The 18,240-nt window shown below is 47.5% G+C and overlaps 1 protein-coding gene across 1 annotated transcript in view; it reads right to left on the bottom strand.

Moving 5' to 3' along the window:
• The window catches only part of LAMB2 (laminin subunit beta 2), a 3,750,789-nt gene that overhangs the window by 2,903,045 nt on the left and 829,504 nt on the right, over nucleotides 1-18,240 (bottom strand). The window lies entirely within an intron of this gene.

Genomic DNA, 18,240 nt, shown 5'->3' with positions numbered 1-18,240 from the left:
TTTGGTCAGCTGTGACAGTGCACAAATGCAATACTGATTAGTGCTAACCAGTCACCTATGCTGTTGAACAACAAGATACTGGAGAAGACTTTACAAATGGAAGAAGAGCTATGAGCACTCTTACTTCTTCTGCTGAAGAGAAGGTAAAAACTGATGGCAGTTCTTAATTTAAGAAGATGTGTCACAGTAAGGCTTCCATCTCTCAGTTGCCAGCAACACTCAGAAGGTTCCTGGGATACACTGAGAAATATCAGAGGGCAGAGGTGGATGAGTGGGACTGAGAAAATGAAGTATTAAAGGTGGTAACTGGTGCATTTATAAATAATGCATGGTTTGAAAGAAGGAATAATCTTTGTAGTAAGCTATACAGGTAATTTCATCCTTTCCAAACATAACTATGGGGTTCACCTTTGGCAAAGGGGTAGTGAGGTCTCGCTACTGGACAGATATCATGCATGGAAATTGCTTAGAGACTAATGAATTCTAACTGCTGGAGATACAGAGTATGCTTCACGAAAGTCATCATGTGTCTAAAAACTGAGCCCTGAGACTTCTTGCTGGAGCAGCTTTGAGATTGACACAGTCATTATGAGGTATGAAAACAGGACTCCAGTCCTGTTATACCTTGTTATTCAACTATGAAACTGAATAGTACAAATTACGTTTACACACCAAATGTGGATGCTGCTGTTTGACTAAGATTAAATAATAAATGCGTTCCACTGATTCCTTTACAGAAAATAAAAAGGTTATGGGACTATGTGGAAGAAGTTATGCTACCAGTGATTCATAATACTGCAAAGGATTTACATAATGTCTTTCACTTTAACTGGGACAGAATATTTACTGTATCCTCAACTGTGTAGTGCTACAAAAATGTGGGTTTAGTTGTGCATTAGTACTAGGTGCACCAATATCTATCATGTGACCAACTAGGACATCCATAGAAAAAAGAAGTTATGTACCTACCATAATGTTCCATGTAAGTTGTCTTCATCTCGCCTTCTTTCTTGCTGGTTGGGATCACAGCCGATCCTCAGCTCCAACTCGGCCACCTTCAATAGCTCGAGAGCCGTTTACTGGCTCGAGGCTACCCCTTATCCTATGATGCCTAGCACTAGCTACCCAGATCTCGTTTGAAATCGCTAACCCCAGACATAGCTATAGGAGGAAACTCCTCCAAACAAATGGTTAAACATACCTGTCCTACTGTCTAAGTCAGTAAAGGAAACAAACCAGAGAACACTCAGCCAGTGAAAAACTGAACTCCTCTCAGTCCCATAGGCTAGAGGGATGGAGGGGGGGGGGGGACGCAAGAAAGAAGGTGAGATGAAGACAACTAACATGGAACGTTATGGTAGGTACATAACTTCTTTATGTTAAGTTGTCAATCTTGCCTTCGTTCTTGCTGGTTGGGACAGCGTCCCTAGCACCTACAATCCTGGGTGGCTCATTGGAACAGACTCTTCAGAACAGTGGAACCAAAGTTAGCTCTACTTCTGGAGACCAAATCCAACTTGTAATGAGAAATAAAGGTATGAGGATTTGCCCAAGTAGCAGCGGCACAGATAGAGTCCATGGGCAACCTAGACTGGAAGGCTACAGAGGTGGCTAAGGCCCTGGTAGAATGACCCTTCGGTTTGATTGGCAAGTCTTTGTTCCTTAGTTGATAGATAAAGGTAATGATATGAGACAACCACCTGGATAAGGTCACTTTGGAAACTGGGAGACCCTGTTTGCCCCGAACATAGGAATGGAAAAGTTGTTCAGACTTCCTTATATCCTTCGTTCTATGCAGGCAGAAACGCAACTGTCTATGAACATCCAATTGATGTAACTTGTATTCTGCCTTGTTGGTGTGGTTAGGGAAAAACACAGGTAGGTCTATAGACTGGTTCAAATTACTTTCTGAGCAGACCTTCGGAAAGAAAGAGGGATTAGTCCTGAAAGCGACCCTGTCCTTATGAAAAACTAAGTATGGAGGACGGACGCATAGTGCCTGAAGTTGAGAGACATGTCTGGCTGAAGTAATAGCTACCAGAAAGAGAGTTTTCCAAGATAAAAACTTAATGGAGCAGGAAGCTGCTGGTTCAAAAGGGGGCATAATTAATGAGGTTAGTACTAAATTAAGGTCCCAAGGAGGAGGGGGATCTCTCACTGGGGGTCTAAGGAGAGTAGCCCCTCTTAGAAACGCTTTACATAGCTTATGAGACATAATGTTTGCATTAGACAATCCAACATGAGAATTTGAAATGGCCGCTAATTGAACCCTGATTGTAGCAGAAGCGGACCCCGAATGAAAGAGTTCTGTTAGGAACTCCAAGATTTCGTGGATAGGGGCTGTGAAGGAATCTATGTTTCTAGCCTCTGCCCAACAAGAAAAACGTTTCCATTTACTAGCGTAAGTCCTCCTAGTGGCAGACTTATGCGAGGAAACAATAATGTCGCGTACTGCCGGGGAAATACTGGGAAGCCTGGCTAAAGTTGGAAGTGGAGCAACCAAGCTGTGAGCTGGAGCGTTTGAAGGGATTGATGCAGCCCACCTGATTGATGAATCAGTAGGTCTGGAATCGGATCCAGAATCCAAGGCTGCTCAAGAAGGTAATGGTGCAGGAATGGGAACCATATCTGTCGAGGCCAGTAGGGGGCAATGAGGATCATTTTGCAACCCAACGACATAGCTTTCTGAATGAGTTTCAGTATCAGGGGAAACGGAGGGAAGGCATAAAGAAGTCCCTGAGGCCAATCGTGGACTAGAGCGTCTCTGGGAGAGTGACCAGGAAGCGGGAGAAGTAGTTGCTGCATTTGCTGTTGAAGGGGGTGGCAAAAAGGTCGCAACAAGGTTGTCCCCATTTGTGGAAGATTAAATCCGCAACTGCCTGATTCAGAGACCACTCATGAGGCATGAGAATAGCTGTGCTGACCCTATCCGCTATGATGTTGGACGTCCCAGGCATGTACGTCGCAATCAGAAATCATTGGGAGGAAATCGCCCACTGCCAGAGTCTGAGCGTTTCTCGACATAGGGGGTAGGACTTGGTTCCACCCTGCTTGTTGATGTACCACACCACTGACATGTTGTCCGTTTGAATTGCAATGGTCCCAGATGGAAGAGAGTCCTGAAGAGCTTGCAACGCTAGAAGCACGGCTCTCATTTCTAGGACATTTATATGCAGATGGTACTCGTGAGCCTGCCAAGTGCCCTGGACTGTCCTTCCCTGATAATGCCCCCCCACCATATCAGGGAGGCATCTGTGGTCACTGTAGCAACCAGAGGGGGCTGAATGAAGGGTCTGCCCTAAATCACTAGTGGGGAGACCATCCATTAGGAAAGGTGCCTTTTGCATGCTTCTGTAATGATGATCATGTGAGACATGGGGAGCTGTTGGAAGGATCACTGCGTGAAAAGAAGCCACTGCAGGATTCTCATGTGAAAGCGGGCCAGGGGTATCAGAAGAATTGCCACCGCCATAGAACCTAGAGTTTGAAGGACGTACCTGACTTGTACTCTTCTGCATTGCAAGAGGACTTGAACTTGCTGGCGAATTGTGGACAACCTGTCCAAAGGTAGCTTTGCGGACATGCTCCTTGTATCTAAGTCTGCTCCTATATAAGTAATAGATTGACAGGACAACAAGGCAGATTTTTCGAAATTTATGGTAATGCCTAGCTGGGAGCAAACTGAGATTGTATAGTCCCTGGCTTGAAGGAGTTGATGTCTGGTAGTAGCAGTAAGGAGCCAGTAGTCTAGATATGGAAACACCTGGAATCCTTGATGCCTCAGGTGAGCCGTGACCACTGCCATACATTTGGTGAACACCCTGGGGGCTGTGGTGAGACCAAAGGGCAGAGCTCTGAACTGGTAATGACTGTTTCCCAGCCGGAGGCGAAGGAACTTCCTGGACCGTCTGTCCATTTTGATGTAATAGTACGCATCCTGGAGATCTATTGAGCACATCCAATTGTCCTGACCCAGAAAGGGTACAATGGACTGTAGTGTGACCATCCAAAACTTTGTTCCTTGAACAGACTTGTTAAGTCTGCTGAGATCCAAAATAGGTCTCCAGTCCCCTGTCTTTTTTGGTACCAAAAATAACCTTGAGTAAGTTCCGGATCCATGTTGGTCTGCCGGGACTTCCTGGATGACTCTTTTTTTCTAGCAGTTTTGAAACTTCTATAACTGCTTGGTCCCTCAGATTGGGTGGAACATCTGGGAGGGACTTGCATGACGTTAAAGGGGGTTGAACGAATGGGATTCTGTAACCTCCGGATATTACTGAATGTACCCATTTGTCTTGCGTTATGCTTAGCCAGGCTTTTGGGTACAATGAAAGTCTTCCCCCGACTGCTTCCAGAGATGGACAGTTGGGCAACACCTCAGGGATGTTGGAAGGGCTTGTCAGAGAAGAATTCTCTACTGCCCTGGTTCTGCGGACCCCCTCTGCCACGAGGGCGCTGTCTGTTATTATTGTTATTTCCTCCTCTGCCCCTGGAGGAAAAATCACTACGTGTGTCAGGCAAAGATCCCTGGGATTTCCGAAACCGCAACTTTCCACTCTTCTGACCCTTGGGGTATGGTCTAGAGGGAGTGGAAAAATGGACTCCCATGGCAGAGAGAGTCTTGCCTTCCTGCTCACAACTAGTAAGAGTGTCTTTCACCTGTGGTCCAAAAAGAAAGGAACCGTCAAAGGGAGTGCTGGTGAATGATGCTCTGAAGGGTTCCGCAAAATTACACAGCCGCATCCATGCATGTCTCCGAAGTGCCACTCGTGTGCCTGCGGCTCTACTCGCCCCATCAGCTGCATAGGAAATGAGCCTCATGGAGAAGTTGACTACTGAGTTAAGGGTTGCCAGCTGAGAGGCTGCTTTAGCCTGAGCCCCTTCAGCTGATGGATCCTGCAGGGTATCTCCGAGCTCTTTCAGGAGATCCCCCTGAAGCCTGGTGAAATGGCATACATAATTCAGTGACCTGATGGAAAAGGTCGCTGAAGCAAACATTCGCTTCCCATATCTGTCCATGGTCCTGGACTCCTTGTTAGGAGGATGGACAGAGGAAGACGTTTCCGTGGCTGCTGCTACCACCATGGCATCAACGGGAACACCCTTAGTCAGGAACTGCTTGTTGGGGGTGCAGTAATAAACTTGCCTGGTCTCCTCAGGGTTGGTTCCACTGTATCCGTGGCTGACCAAGCCTTTCGAGCCACCACAGACATTAGTGGATCGAAGGGCGGAGAAACCCAGGAGGTGGAAGGTCGGGAACCAAACACATCCAGAAATACAGATTTGTCCTTGGTAGGGGCTAGGGTATTCCAGTTCCCCCTCTGCTTAAGCATTTCTAGGATGTCCGAGAAGGAAACATCTTCAGAGGGGGATCTCGGACCCTTCTGACTCATCGAAATCCATATCCGAAGTCACAGACTCGGGGGAGTCAATGTGCTTCCTCTTGTATTTCTTCCGAGGGGGCTCCTCTGAATGATCAGGGAAGGCCTCGGAAGAAGAGGAAACACCCAATGGGGTGACCTGGAGCACCGGTTCCCCACACTTGGGGTCTGGAGGAGGGACAGAAGTTGACGCAGGCACTACTGGGGATGGAGCCAATGGGGACAAAGGTGGAGCTGACTCAGAGGCCAGCACACTCCTCATGACATCAAAGGCATCCCTGCCATGATGCAGAGAAGGCTCCGGCTCCGAGGAGACTGGAATCCTCCTCCGCACCAAGGGAGATGGCTCCGTGGCCGATGTGGGAGCCGAGCTCACCTGCGCCGATGCTCTGAGAGGGACAGCGGGGTCGGACAAGGGTCCGATGCCACTCGCTCCCTCGGAGCCGACGAGGGAGTCTCAGTGCCCAGATCCGTCGACGGAAGGCACCATCGAGGGGATCAGAGCCGACGACAGATCCGAAGGAGAGATAGTTATCGGAGCCGACAGTTCCACGACTCGAACCCCAATAAACTCCGGCTCCGAGCTCAATGGAGTTAGAGGAGGAACATCGAAAGAAACGGACGGAGCCAACACCTGATGAGAAGGGCTGGACAACATTTTGGCCAGTGCCTGCGACTTCAACAACCTACTGACCACTCTCTCCACGTCATGGTCCGAGAGCCTAGAGGACCGAAAGGAGTGTGAAGATCTGTGACTATGGTCACTCTGCAAGAGGGGAGACCGAGGAGCCAAATGAATGGACTCTAGTGAAGGGGACCTCGGCCTTTTTTGGATCCTTGACGGCTCCGAGGGTACTATTGGAGCCGACAAGGAAGCAGACTCCTCGGTTCCAGCCGGAACCGAAGTAGAAGGCAAGAGTAGGGCCGATGACGGCTCCGAGCTGGGAGCCGACGATTTGGCCTGTTTAGGGGATTTCACTGGCTGAGCCTTGGCCAGTGAATCCTGAGGCTTGAGAAGACCCCTCAAAATAAGTTTTTCTTGCGCTCCTGCAGAACTCTTGGGCTAAATGCATGGCATATAGAACAAGAGAGTTGCAGGTGTACTGCGCCTAGACAATAGACGCAAGAAGTGTGCCCATCTGTCAGTGACATTTTCTGACAGCAAGAGTCACACTTCTTGAATCCTGACACTTTGGATTCCTTAGACATATCCAAAAAAAAACAGTAATCACACTCTAAAGACTACTTTGGCCAACAAGCCAGACAACAATAAATAAAATGGAACACTACCACAAAAAATAACACAGAATTAGATGGATTTTTTTTTTTAAAAGACTAGGAAGCCTCTAACTTAAACGGCTACCTAACACTACAACAGAAGAGTGTGGGGGGGGGGGGTGGAGAACTCTCTAACTTAAACGAGTTCTAAGGAAAAAAACTACAATACACTAAACACTTTAAACTAGATATACAATAATAGACTATGAAAGAACAACAACTACTATACCAAAAACACTAATCTGACAAAAAAAGGCAGATTAATAAAGATATACGAGCCTGAGCCAGTATCCAGGAACCTTGCAGCTGAAGCGGCAAATGAGATCTGGGTAGCTAGCGCTAGGCATCATGGGATATGGGGTAGCCTTGAGCCAGTAAACAGCTCTTGAGCTATTGAAGATGGCCGAGTCGGAGCCGAGGATCGGCTCCGATCCCAACCAGCAAGAACGAAGGCGAGATTGACAACTTAACATTAATAGTTATGTACTTACCATAACTTGGTATCTGTGTTATCCTTAGTCACCATTCATCACGTATGGGTCTAGGATCTGACATCAGATACAAGTCAGCACACTTACACAACAGCGTAGCTCAAGCTCTTCCCCTCCCATAATGATCTGCTGCCCTCTAACCCATCAGGTCGAGTTTGCCCTGGAGAAAGAAGGCAAAGAAGACCTGCCACCAGAAAAGGTCCACCAAAGTCATGCCAATCCCTCGGGGGGGGGGGGTCATGGGGGTCATGACGAATGGTGACTATGGATAACACAGATACCAAGTTATGGCAAGTACATAACTACTAATCTGATGTTATCCTAGTTGCCATTCATCACATATGAGTCAGAGTCCCCAGCTACCCAGCATTCTCAGATGGTCTTACGAGAAGACATGCTGAAGAAAAGTGGAGCCAAAAGAAGCCCTTCCCCTAGAAACTAGGTCAAGTTTGTAATGCGAAATGAAGGTATGAGAAGACCAAGTTGCCGCTGCACAAATGTCATTCAAGGACTGAAGAGCTGAGAAGGCAGCTGGTGTAGCCACTGACCTGGTAGAGTGAGCCCTAACTGGTCCAGGCAAAGGATAAAGTACAGTTTTGTACCTACCATAAATGTAGATGTCCGATAGGCATGCATCTGCAGTCCTTACAAATGGGTTGTCCTGTCGTCAGGCAGCCCTTCGGTCGGCCGGATTCCAAAGTCTGGGTCTGGCCTCGGCTGATGTCGCACTCCACCCGACGTCATAGCTGCAAAAGAGCTTAGTTCGGTGCAAATAAAAACAAAGCTGTAGATGAACATCTACAGTATGCAAAATGTATTCCCCCTTATTAGCATAATTAGGAAAGAACACTGGAAGTTGGATAGACTGACTGAGGTTAGCTTCAGTTGCCACTTTTGGCATAAAAGAAGGATTGGGTCTCAAGGCCACTCTATCTTTATGGAATATCAAATAAGGAAACTTAATGGTCACAGCCTGCAATTCTGATACTCTTTTCTCTGAAGTTATTGCCACCAAAAAGGCAGTCTTCAAAGAAAGAAATCTGAGGTGACAGGATGTGGCAGGCTCAAAAGGGGGCCTAGTTTGAGACTGCAGCACCAGAGCAAGATCCCACAGAAATGAAGGGTCCTTGACTGGAGGACACAACAAAAAGACACCTTTCAAGAAGGCTTTGCAGAGGCAAGAAGAAAGAGTAGGTTAGTTACTGAGATGAAAATTAGAAATCGCTGCCAACTGGACTTTGATCGTAGAGAAGCTAGTGCCCTCCTGAAAAAGGGAAGCCAAGAAAAGAAGAATGTCAGAAACAGGAGCTGAAAATGGATCTAGATTCTGACCTTTAGCCCAAACAGAAAATCTTTTCCACTTACTTCTGTAAACTCTCTTGGTAGAAGATTTTTGAGAAGCAAGGATAATGTCCTGCACAGCTGATGCAAGCCTGGACTTAGCAATAATCACTGGAACTGGATAAACCAAGCTGTCAGATGGATGGTCTGCAGATCTGGAAGTGGATGGAGTGACGAATGAGAGATCAGATCAGGCACCTGATCGAGCACCCAAGGGGGTGCTTCAGATGAGACTACAAAAGAGGGAACCACACTTGCCAAGGCCAGAAGGGGGCGCAATAAGGATTAAATGCATCCTAAGGCATCTTGCTTTCTGAAGAACTCTCGGAGTCAATGCTAATGGAGGAAAGGCATAAAGAAGACCTGGTGGCCAAGCCTTAGTCAGAGCATCCCTGGGGGACTCCCCCTCTGGGGGGATCAGGGTGAAGTACTTGCTGCATTTGTGGTTGAGAGGAGAAGCAAACATATCGCTGCTCGGATGGCCCCACCGATGGAAGATCTGCTTTGCCATTAGTGGATTCAGGGACCACTCCTGAGGGGTCAGAATAACCCTGCTCAGCTTGTCCGCCAGCACGATGGATGCTCCGGGAATTTGCGTTGCAAGGAGAAAGCGCCCACTCCCAAACCCTCATGGCCTCATAACAAAGCAGATAAGAACGTGTGCCCTCCAGCTTGTTTATGTACAACACAACAGCCATGTTGTCTGTGTGAACTGCTAATGTCGCTAGAGGAAAGCAGTCCTGAAATGCTCGTAACGAATGAAGGACTGCTCTCATCTCCAGAACATTTATGTGCAGTTTGGTCTCTGACAGGAACCACGTCCCTTGGACAGTCTTCCCCTGGAAGTGCTCCTCCACCCTAAGAGGGAAGCATTCGTGGTAACTGTAGCCGTCAGAACTGGGGGAGAAAAAGACCTGCCCACTAGGAGGTCTGGAGAGTGCATCCACCACGACAGATATCTTCTGCATATTGGAGTGAGCCATATAGGGACTCAGAGGATGAGAAATAGCAGACCATTGAACTGCCATGGTCCACTGCAGAACTCTCATGTAATACCTGGCCAGTGGAACCAGATAAATGGCTGCTGCCACAGAACCTAGAGCCCTTACAACAAGTGATACTGAGAGTTTCCTCCAGAAGAGATTGTACATGAGCCCGGACAGGAAACATGCATCGGAGGGGAAGCGCTGCAATCTCTGAGGTAATGTCCAACTGAGTGCCTATGAACTCCAGCTGTTGAGATGGGGTCAAGGAAGACTTGGCCAGATTCACTGTTATCCCCAGCTGATCGAAGAGATGAACAAGAAAGCATGTGATCTCCACCAGTTGATGCTGTGTGGGAGCTGTGAGGAGCCAATCATCAAAATAAGGAAACACCTGGAATCCCTGCAGCCTGAGATGAGTTGCCACCACTGCCATACACTTGGTGAACACCTGGGGGGCTGTGATGAGTCCAAAGGGCATGGCTCTGAACTGAAAGTGATCATCTCCTAGGTGAAAGTGGAGAAATCACCAATTTTGATATGATAGCACATGTCCTGGAGATTGACAAAGCATATCCAGTACAGAAGGGACACAATGGTCTGTACAGTGGCCATCCAAAATGTCAAATTCTTCTGAGAGGTTTAACTGACTGAGGTCCAGAACTGGACGCAGGTTCCCTGTTTTCTTGGATACCAAAAAGAAGCAGGAGTGAGTTCCAGAACCTCTCTGTCCTGTGGGGACCATTTGGATGGCTCTTTTTAGAATGAGGTTGGTCACCTCTAGATGGGCTAACTCTCTGACCAGGTGGCACATTGGGGAGAGATCTTCTTTTTGGCATAGGAGGGAGGTCAGAAAAGGGAATACAGTAGCCTTTGGATATAATTCTTAGCACCCATTGATCGGTTGTGATCTTTTCCCAGGGCAAAGGGTGCAAAGAGAAATGGCCCCCGGCTGCCTCCAGTGAGGGGCAGTCAGGTAACACCTCAGGGGTGCTGAAATGGCTTCTCAGAATAAGGTTCCCTGGAGCCCTGCTTTTGTGGGCCTCTCTGCCCCTAGGGTGGCATCAACCATTGAAACCTCTCCACCATCCCTGGAAGAGGAATCTTCTTGAGCTTCCTAAAAGGAAGACTGTGACTTATGAAACTAAATCTTCTTGCTCCCCCGTTGGGTCTTGGAAAACAGCCTTTGGGGGAGTAGAGAAAGTACAGCTTTGTACCTACCATAAATGTAGATGTTCGAGTGTAAACACTGCTGCAGTCATTACACTTGGGTTATCCTGCCGTCAGGCGGTTCCCCAGTCAGCCTGAGTTCCAAAGTCTTGGTCCGGCGTCGGTTGCTGTCACCTCCTCCCTGACGTCAGTGCGACAGGGGTATATAAGATGCAGCCGACGCCATTTTCTTCAGTTTTTCTTGCCCCAGATGTCAGGTGCCCCCAAATAGGAAGGCAATTCAAATTGCTAGTAAAGTATACAAAAGAAAGGCAAACAACAATTTTCAGTTACCAACAAATACTCCCCATAGGTAGTAAAGGGTAGAACACCTAGGTACGTAACATCAAGTAAGAGGGGAAGGAGGGAGGATAACCTGGACTGCAGCAGTGTTTACACTCGAACATCTACATTTATGGTAGGTACAAAACTGTACTATGTTCATTGTGTTACACTGCTGCAGTCATTACACTTGGGTGGAATCCCAAAGCTGAGGTAGGGTGGCTGGTTCTATAAGGCATTGGGTGGCTATAAGGCCCTGCAGCACAGCAGTGGCGAAACCAGCTCTAGATTTGGAGTATAAAGGCAAATGGTAATGCTTGGTGAAGGTATGCACAGAACTCCATGTTGCTGCTTCCAAAATATCCTTGGTAGGTACTCCTCTGAGGTAGGCAGTTGAAGTGGCTGTTGCCCTGGTGGAGTGAGATCTAATGCTGCTAGGTACAGGTTTCCCATGGTGTGTATAGCAGAAATGTATGCAATGTCATATCCATTTTGAAATAGTCTGTTTTGAAATGGCTTTTCCCTGTGCTCCTGTGCTCCTGCAGCATATGCTACCAATAATTTCTCAGATTTTCTGAAAGCTTTAGTCTTGTCCAAGTAGAAGCGTAACTGTCTGTGAATGTCCAAAGAATGTAGTAGTCTCTCCCCTTTGTTCTGTGGTTTTGGATAAAAAGTTGGCAAGTGAATAGTTTGGTTAAGAGCCACACTTGATACCACCTTTGGCATAAACGTAGGGTTAGTTCTTAAAGACACCCTGTCCTGGTGGAAAATGAGGAAAGGTTCCACTGCCATTAGTGCCTGTAATTCTGAAACTCTTCGTGCTGATGTTATTGCCAGTAGTAGAGCAGTTTTCCAAGAGATATATTTTAATTCTCCAGTGTTAGCTGGCTCAAAAGGAGGTAAAGTTAATTTTTCCAAAACAAAGTTGAGGTCCCAAGTTGGAGTAGGTGCTCTACGGGGTGGTCTTATGTTTTTAGCCCCTCTGAGGTACTGTTTGAGCAAAGGATTAGAGAAAATTGGTGGATCCGTGTTGTAATGAGCAGAAATGGCAGAGGCGTGGATCTTGATGGATGAGAAAGAGAGGCCCTTGTCCAGCATCTCAGTTAAATATTGAAGCATCTGAGGAATGTTTGGGACAAGAGGGTCAAGGCTGTGCATCTGGTTCCAGGCACAGAATCTCTTCCAATTATCCGAATAGGCTTTCTGGTACTACGCCTTCTGGCCTCCAGAATGACATCCATAACAGCTTTGGAGAGAGGCATTGCTTGCTTGACTAAGGAATTTTCCATGCAGCTAGGTTTAAGGTCTTTAGCTGGCTGTGAAGTATCTTATTGTTGTGCTGTGTCAGCAAATGTGGGATTTGAGGCAAAATCCAGGGTGCCTCTTGTGCTACGTTCTTTAAGATTGGGTACTAGTGCTGGCGTGGCCAGTCTGGTGCAATCAGGATCATCTTTGGCTCTTCTTGCCTGGCTTTTATGAGTACCTTTGAAGGAGAGGTAAAGGTGGGAAAGCGTATACTTGCAGGTTTTTCCAGCTGAATGAGAGGGCATCCACTTTCCATGCTTGTGGATGGTAACTCCTTGTGCAGAATTTCTGTAGCTGGCAGTTCGTTGGGGATGCAAACAGATCTATGCCTGGGCTCCACCATTTTTGTGTTATAATTCTGAATATTTGTGGATTCAATTCCCATTCGTAGGGATCCATGATGTTTCTGCTTAGGTCGTCTGCCTGTGTGTTTTTCTTTCCTGGCAGGAATTGCGCTTGCAGATGAACTTGGTAGTCTAGAGCTGTGTTCCACAAGGTCATGGCTTGTCTGCAGAGGGGGTAGGAGTGTGTGCCCCCTTGCTTGTTTATGTACCACATAACTGTGGTGTTGTCTGTCTTTAGTAGTAGTTGTCCTGGATGCAGCAGGTCCTTGAAAGCTATAAGGGCATTTTGTACTGCTAGCATCTTTTTTTGATTGATGTGAAGATGCCTTTGCTCTGCGGGCCACTCGCCCTGAATACATTTTCCTGCCATGTGTGTTCCCCAGGCATAATCCGATGCATCTGTTGTCAGTGTTTGCCTGGCTGTGGGTTGAGTAAAAGGCTGTCCCTTGTTGAGGTGAGAAGCTTGAACCCACCATCGAAACTCCTGTTGAAGGCAAGGAATTAGTGGTATAACTGTTTCCAAACTTTGACAGTGTTGAGACCATACACTCTTTAGGTACCATTGTAGTTTCCTCATATGCAGTCTGGCATATGGGATTAGTAATATACAAGATGCCATGTAGCCCAAGGCCCGCAGAATTTTTCTTGCAGGGAGTTAGGTCTTTGTTGACATCAATTGAAAGTATTGAGTCAGTTGTCCTTGTTTGTCTGGTGTGAGATAAGCCATCTGGGCCATTGTGTTCAAGCTGGCACCCAGGAATATTATCTCTTGTGAGGGCACTAGCTTTGATTTCTTTTCATTTTCTGTGTACCCCAGGCAACTTAACTTTTTTACGTACGCCAGATGCTTTAGAAGAATGTCCTTGCTCTCTGCTTGAATCAGGCAGTCATCCAGGTATGGATAAATTTGAATTCCTTTCTGTCTGCAAAATGCAATTACTGGTGCCAGGCACTTTGTGAAGACCCTGGGCGCAGTAGATAAGCCAAAGGGCAGTGCAGAGAATTGATAGTGCATTGAACCAGCTATGAATCCGAGGTATCTTCTGCAATTTTGTCTGATAGGGACATGCAGGTATGCTTCCTTGAGGTCCAAAGTCACGAGCCAAGCTTTCTTGCCCAGCATGGGAAAAAGCTGCTGTAGTATCAACATTCTGAATTTCGGAACATCCAGGTAAGTGTTTAGAGAAGAAAGATCCAGAATGGGTCTCCAGGCTTTGTCCTTTCTGGGAACCAGAAAGAGTCTTGAGTAAAATCCTTGTCCTTGCTCCTGTGGTGGTACCTTTTGAATAGCTCTCATGTCCATGAGTGCTGTAATTTGTTTTTGAGCCTCTGTCCATTGATTTGGTGGCAGATTTGGCATTCCTTTTAACCTTGGCAGAGTGTGAAAGTGGAACCTGTAACCTTGAGATACAATGTTGAGAACCCATTTGTCTTTGGTGATGCAATGCCAATTGTGATAGAAAAGTGCCAGTTTTCCTCCTAAGGGGGCTGCCAAGAGAGAGCTGTTTGGCAGCTGTAGTGGGAAGTCATTGAGGCTGCTTTTTATATGGTTGGGGCCTGTCTTCCCTTTCTTTCTGGCCTGGTGTACCCCATTGTCGAGGCCTGTGAGGACCTTGTGTTTTGACCTCTACCTCTTGGATGTCTGTATCTGCCCCTTTGAGGTCTGTCTGTGACTGGAAAGGACCAATTCTTTGTTGGCCAATTTCTGCTAAAACGAGGCTGAACCTGTAAGAAATCCTTCACCATTTGCATAGATTTTGCCTTATCCTCCATCTTCTTTAATACCTCCTCTGCCTTAACTCCAAACACATCACGCTGCAAAGGTGCATCCAATAATTTTGCCTTAACATGATCTGGTAACGTACCAAGCATGTCTTCTAATGACAGAGCCTGTGACTGCTGCTCTACAGGAGGCCTCTAAGGAATCAAAACCACATTGCAAAGTATGTTTTCCCACTTGTTCAGCTGCATGCAATAAATCCTGCATTTCTTTAATATTAGGAGGATCTGAATCTGGAAGCATCTTTTGTTTCAACTGAGACATCAAAAATTGCTGATATTTTAGCATGTGAAACTGGCAATTTAAAGCTCTCATTGCTAAAGTTGCAGACGTATATACTTTCTTTCCTCATCTGTCTAATGCTCTGGAATCTCTGTCAGAGGGAACTGTTTTTTTTGCTGATGAGGCCTTAATCCCTTTGGGTCCCTGAGAAATAGTTTCAGGGTCAGCAACAGGGCTTTTATACAGAACTTTGTGAGAGTCAGGGACTCTGTAGTATCTGTCAGGTTTAACTGGGGCTGGAGGTAGGGAGTCAGGATTTAAGCTGGATTCAGTATACACATCATCCACAATATCTAACACTGGTGGAATAGCAAGGGGTCTGTGTTGAGGTAATAAAAGGAAGTCTCAGAACCTTTTCTTGGATACTGAGTAATCCTGGCCTTCCCAATGGAAATGCTCCCTCATGGTATGTAAGGTCTCCCCAAAGGAGTAGTCCTCAGGTGGAGAGGCTGATGGAATTGATTCCTCAGCATCAGAATCCTCATAAGGGGGTAAAGAATACCCTAGGTCTGAGGATAAATCTGAAGAAATGGACACCTGGTCGGAAGATTCATAGTCTGCATCTTGTCTGGGCCTTTTATCAGGTGGGGGATGGGACCCCCTGATCAGGGTGACTAGGTCTTTGGCCATTTTGAGCATTTGTTTCTTAGGCATGGAGGCCTGTCCTGGAGAATGCTGTATCTGTTTCTTTGTTTTTAGGGGGGGGCGTAGACTTAGCAGAGGGTTTAATGATTAACTGGGTAGGTTTGAAAACACCCTCTGAAGCTGTGCATTGCTCAACTACTTCAGTTCCCTCTGAAGGGTTAGTTTCGGTACGCTGAAAAACTTGTGTGTCCGAAGGCCCAACCAGCTCCATGTGGGAGTCGGTGGTGGTCTGTGGTTCTGTGGAAGCGGTTGTCAGGGGCTGCGAAGGCGCCTTGCTGAAAACCGGAGAACCAGCGACTGGCCTAGAAGAGGCCTCATCGTCAGTTTTGGGCCTCGGATGCCTGTCCTTGTCTTTGCGCTTTTTATGTATTCTGGTCATCGGAAGTTCTGACAGCATGGTGTAATTGAATTTTCTGCCAAAATAATGTCGGGCAAAATCAAACCGACATTTAATAGTGCGCTTGTTAAACCTAGCACAAAACCGACAACCAGTGACGTTGTGGTCTGGGCCTAGGCATGGGATACAATAGGAATGGAAATCCTTATGAGGTATTTGCTTCCCACAAGAAATACAGTTATTAACTTTTACTGACATCGGTCTGAGGCAAGAAAAAGTTTCCCCATCAGGGTACTTAGCTTTGTAGAAGACTTTGGTTCTGGATTCGGAATGAAAATCTCAGGAGTCGGCTGACTGGCACTTGCGAACTGCTTTTGCTTCGGGCACCGCGCGGCAAGAAAGACTGAAGAAAATGGCGTTGGCTGCATCTTATATACCCCTGTCGCACTGACATCAGGGAGGAGGCGACAGCAACCGAAGCCGGACCAAGACTTTGGAACTCAGGCCGACTGGGGAACCACCTGACGGCAGGATAACCCAAGTGTAATGACTGCAGCAGTGTAACACGATGAACATCTTGATCCCTATGGCCGACAGTGCCCTCCCTTCTTGCTCACTGTGGGTTACAGTTTCCTTAAAGGTTGGTCCAAAGAAGATTAAACCATCGAAGGGACCGTTGGTGACTGATGCCTTAAAGGCCTCCGCAAACCCGTATAAGCGAAGCCAGGCATGATGCCTGACGGCAATGCCTGTGCCCGCTGCCTTTGAGGTACCCTCTGCAGCATTCGATTCTACCTTATGGATGAATTAGCTATAGACATGAGAGTGGCCAGCTTAGGAGAAGCGGTCTTAAAGTCCTCTGCAGGCATATACTCAGACAGGGAAGTGGTAAGCTCCTTTATCAAATCCCTCTGAAGACGGGCGAAATGTGTCAGGTAGTTTAAGGCTCACAGGCTGAACGAGGCTGATGCGAACACAAGCTTTCCGAATCTATCAGTCGCTCTCAACTGGGAGGATAGACAGATGCACTCTGTTCCACCAGACCTTTCTTGGTAGCGTCAGCTACCACAATCACATCAACTGGGACTGCCTTGGACCAAAAAGCCTTGTCAGAAGCGGGACTCAAAAACTTGTCCATTCTCTTTGGCACTGGCTCCACTGTATCGGGTTCCTTCCAAGTCCTGCTGGCAATGAGAGTGATCAAGGGGTCAGGGGGTGGGGGACACCCAAGAGATAGATGGACCTGTACTGAAAGCCTCCAAAAACATAGCTTCCTCTAATGCTGGGGGCTGGGCAGACCAACCGCCCTTGGACTTAAGGATCTCCATAATGTCCCTGAAAGAGATGTTATTGGGTGGTAACCTTGGGGACCCGTCCCCTTCATTGATATCCGTCTACTCCATTTCAGACTTCATCGGGGAATGAAGATGTCTCCTCTTACATGTCCTCTTCTGAGGAACTTCATCCATGGGAGGCTCAGGGGAAGATTTGGAAGAGTTGGGGACCTCATTGGGGTAACTCCCCCCTGAAGGCAAGGTCGAACAGGGTGACCAAGAGCAGGATAAGTGGATCCACTCAAAATATGAGGCTGGGATGGAACCTGGCGAGCAGGAGAGGCTACTCTAGTAGCAGAGAGAGATCCTTCCACCACCCAGAACGCGAAGGGAGTGGATGAAGCCCCCTCTCCCTCCCCTGTGGACAACACCACAAGGGAGGAAGGAGCAGACCCCATCAGGACCTCCAATGCTCTATAGAAGGCAGGACCGGAACTATCAAGCACCAAGGAACAGAGAATGGTCCGAAAAGCCCAGACCAGAACCCACCCCCATGGACTCCTGGGTGACAACCCGACCGGTGGCCCCGCCAGCCCCAGGGAACGAAGAGCAGAACTAGCCATAGACTCTGATGGGATGGGGACAACGGGAGTCACAGAGACCCTCACCACCTCCGTGCCTCGCACAGGCTCCCCTGAGTCCAATCCTCTGAGGTCGGATGAGGAGAAAAGAATCGGGGAGTAGGAGAAGGTGCCCCAGTCCTGTGGGCTGGGGAAGCCAAAAGCCCCAACTCTATTTCAGCTTTCAAAAAGGACTGTATCATCCTATCCATATCGGAAGAGAGGATGCTCCTGGAGGATCAGGAGGAAAAAGTACCTTGCTGGATACCCATGTCGGGACCCCGAGGGCCTTCTCCCATGGTCCAACAAATGGCTCCTACATGGAGGGCTAAATAAATGATCCCCTACAATAGGATCCGACACGGGTCTCAGACTGACCATATTGGACCCGAGGAAATAGAAGGATTCGAGGAAAGAGTTCTTGAATCCCTTGAATCCGATAGGATTGGAAATGTGAAAGGTCTGCTCCGGCTCAGATCCGAAGGCCTCGATCCGGAGGCCTTGGATCCAGGATTTGACTCAGAGACCCTCGGATCCAAAGAGCTAGGATATGAGGCTTTGGATCTGGGTGTCGACTCTCTGAAGGGCTTCGGATCCGAGATCCCCAGATCCTACTCAGCTAAGGCTGGAGTCAGATCCGAAGACCTGGAATCTGACAGCCTAATTTTCTTACTACATACCTCCCCAG

The sequence above is a fragment of the Protopterus annectens genome, chromosome 7.part1, assembly GCF_019279795.1.
Source record: "Protopterus annectens isolate FY-2018-M chromosome 7.part1, PAN1.0, whole genome shotgun sequence".
NCBI classification, from domain to species: Eukaryota; Metazoa; Chordata; order Ceratodontiformes; family Protopteridae; genus Protopterus; species Protopterus annectens.
The sequence above is the reverse complement of the archived record's forward strand: the minus strand, read 5'-3'. Positions and strand labels throughout refer to the sequence as shown.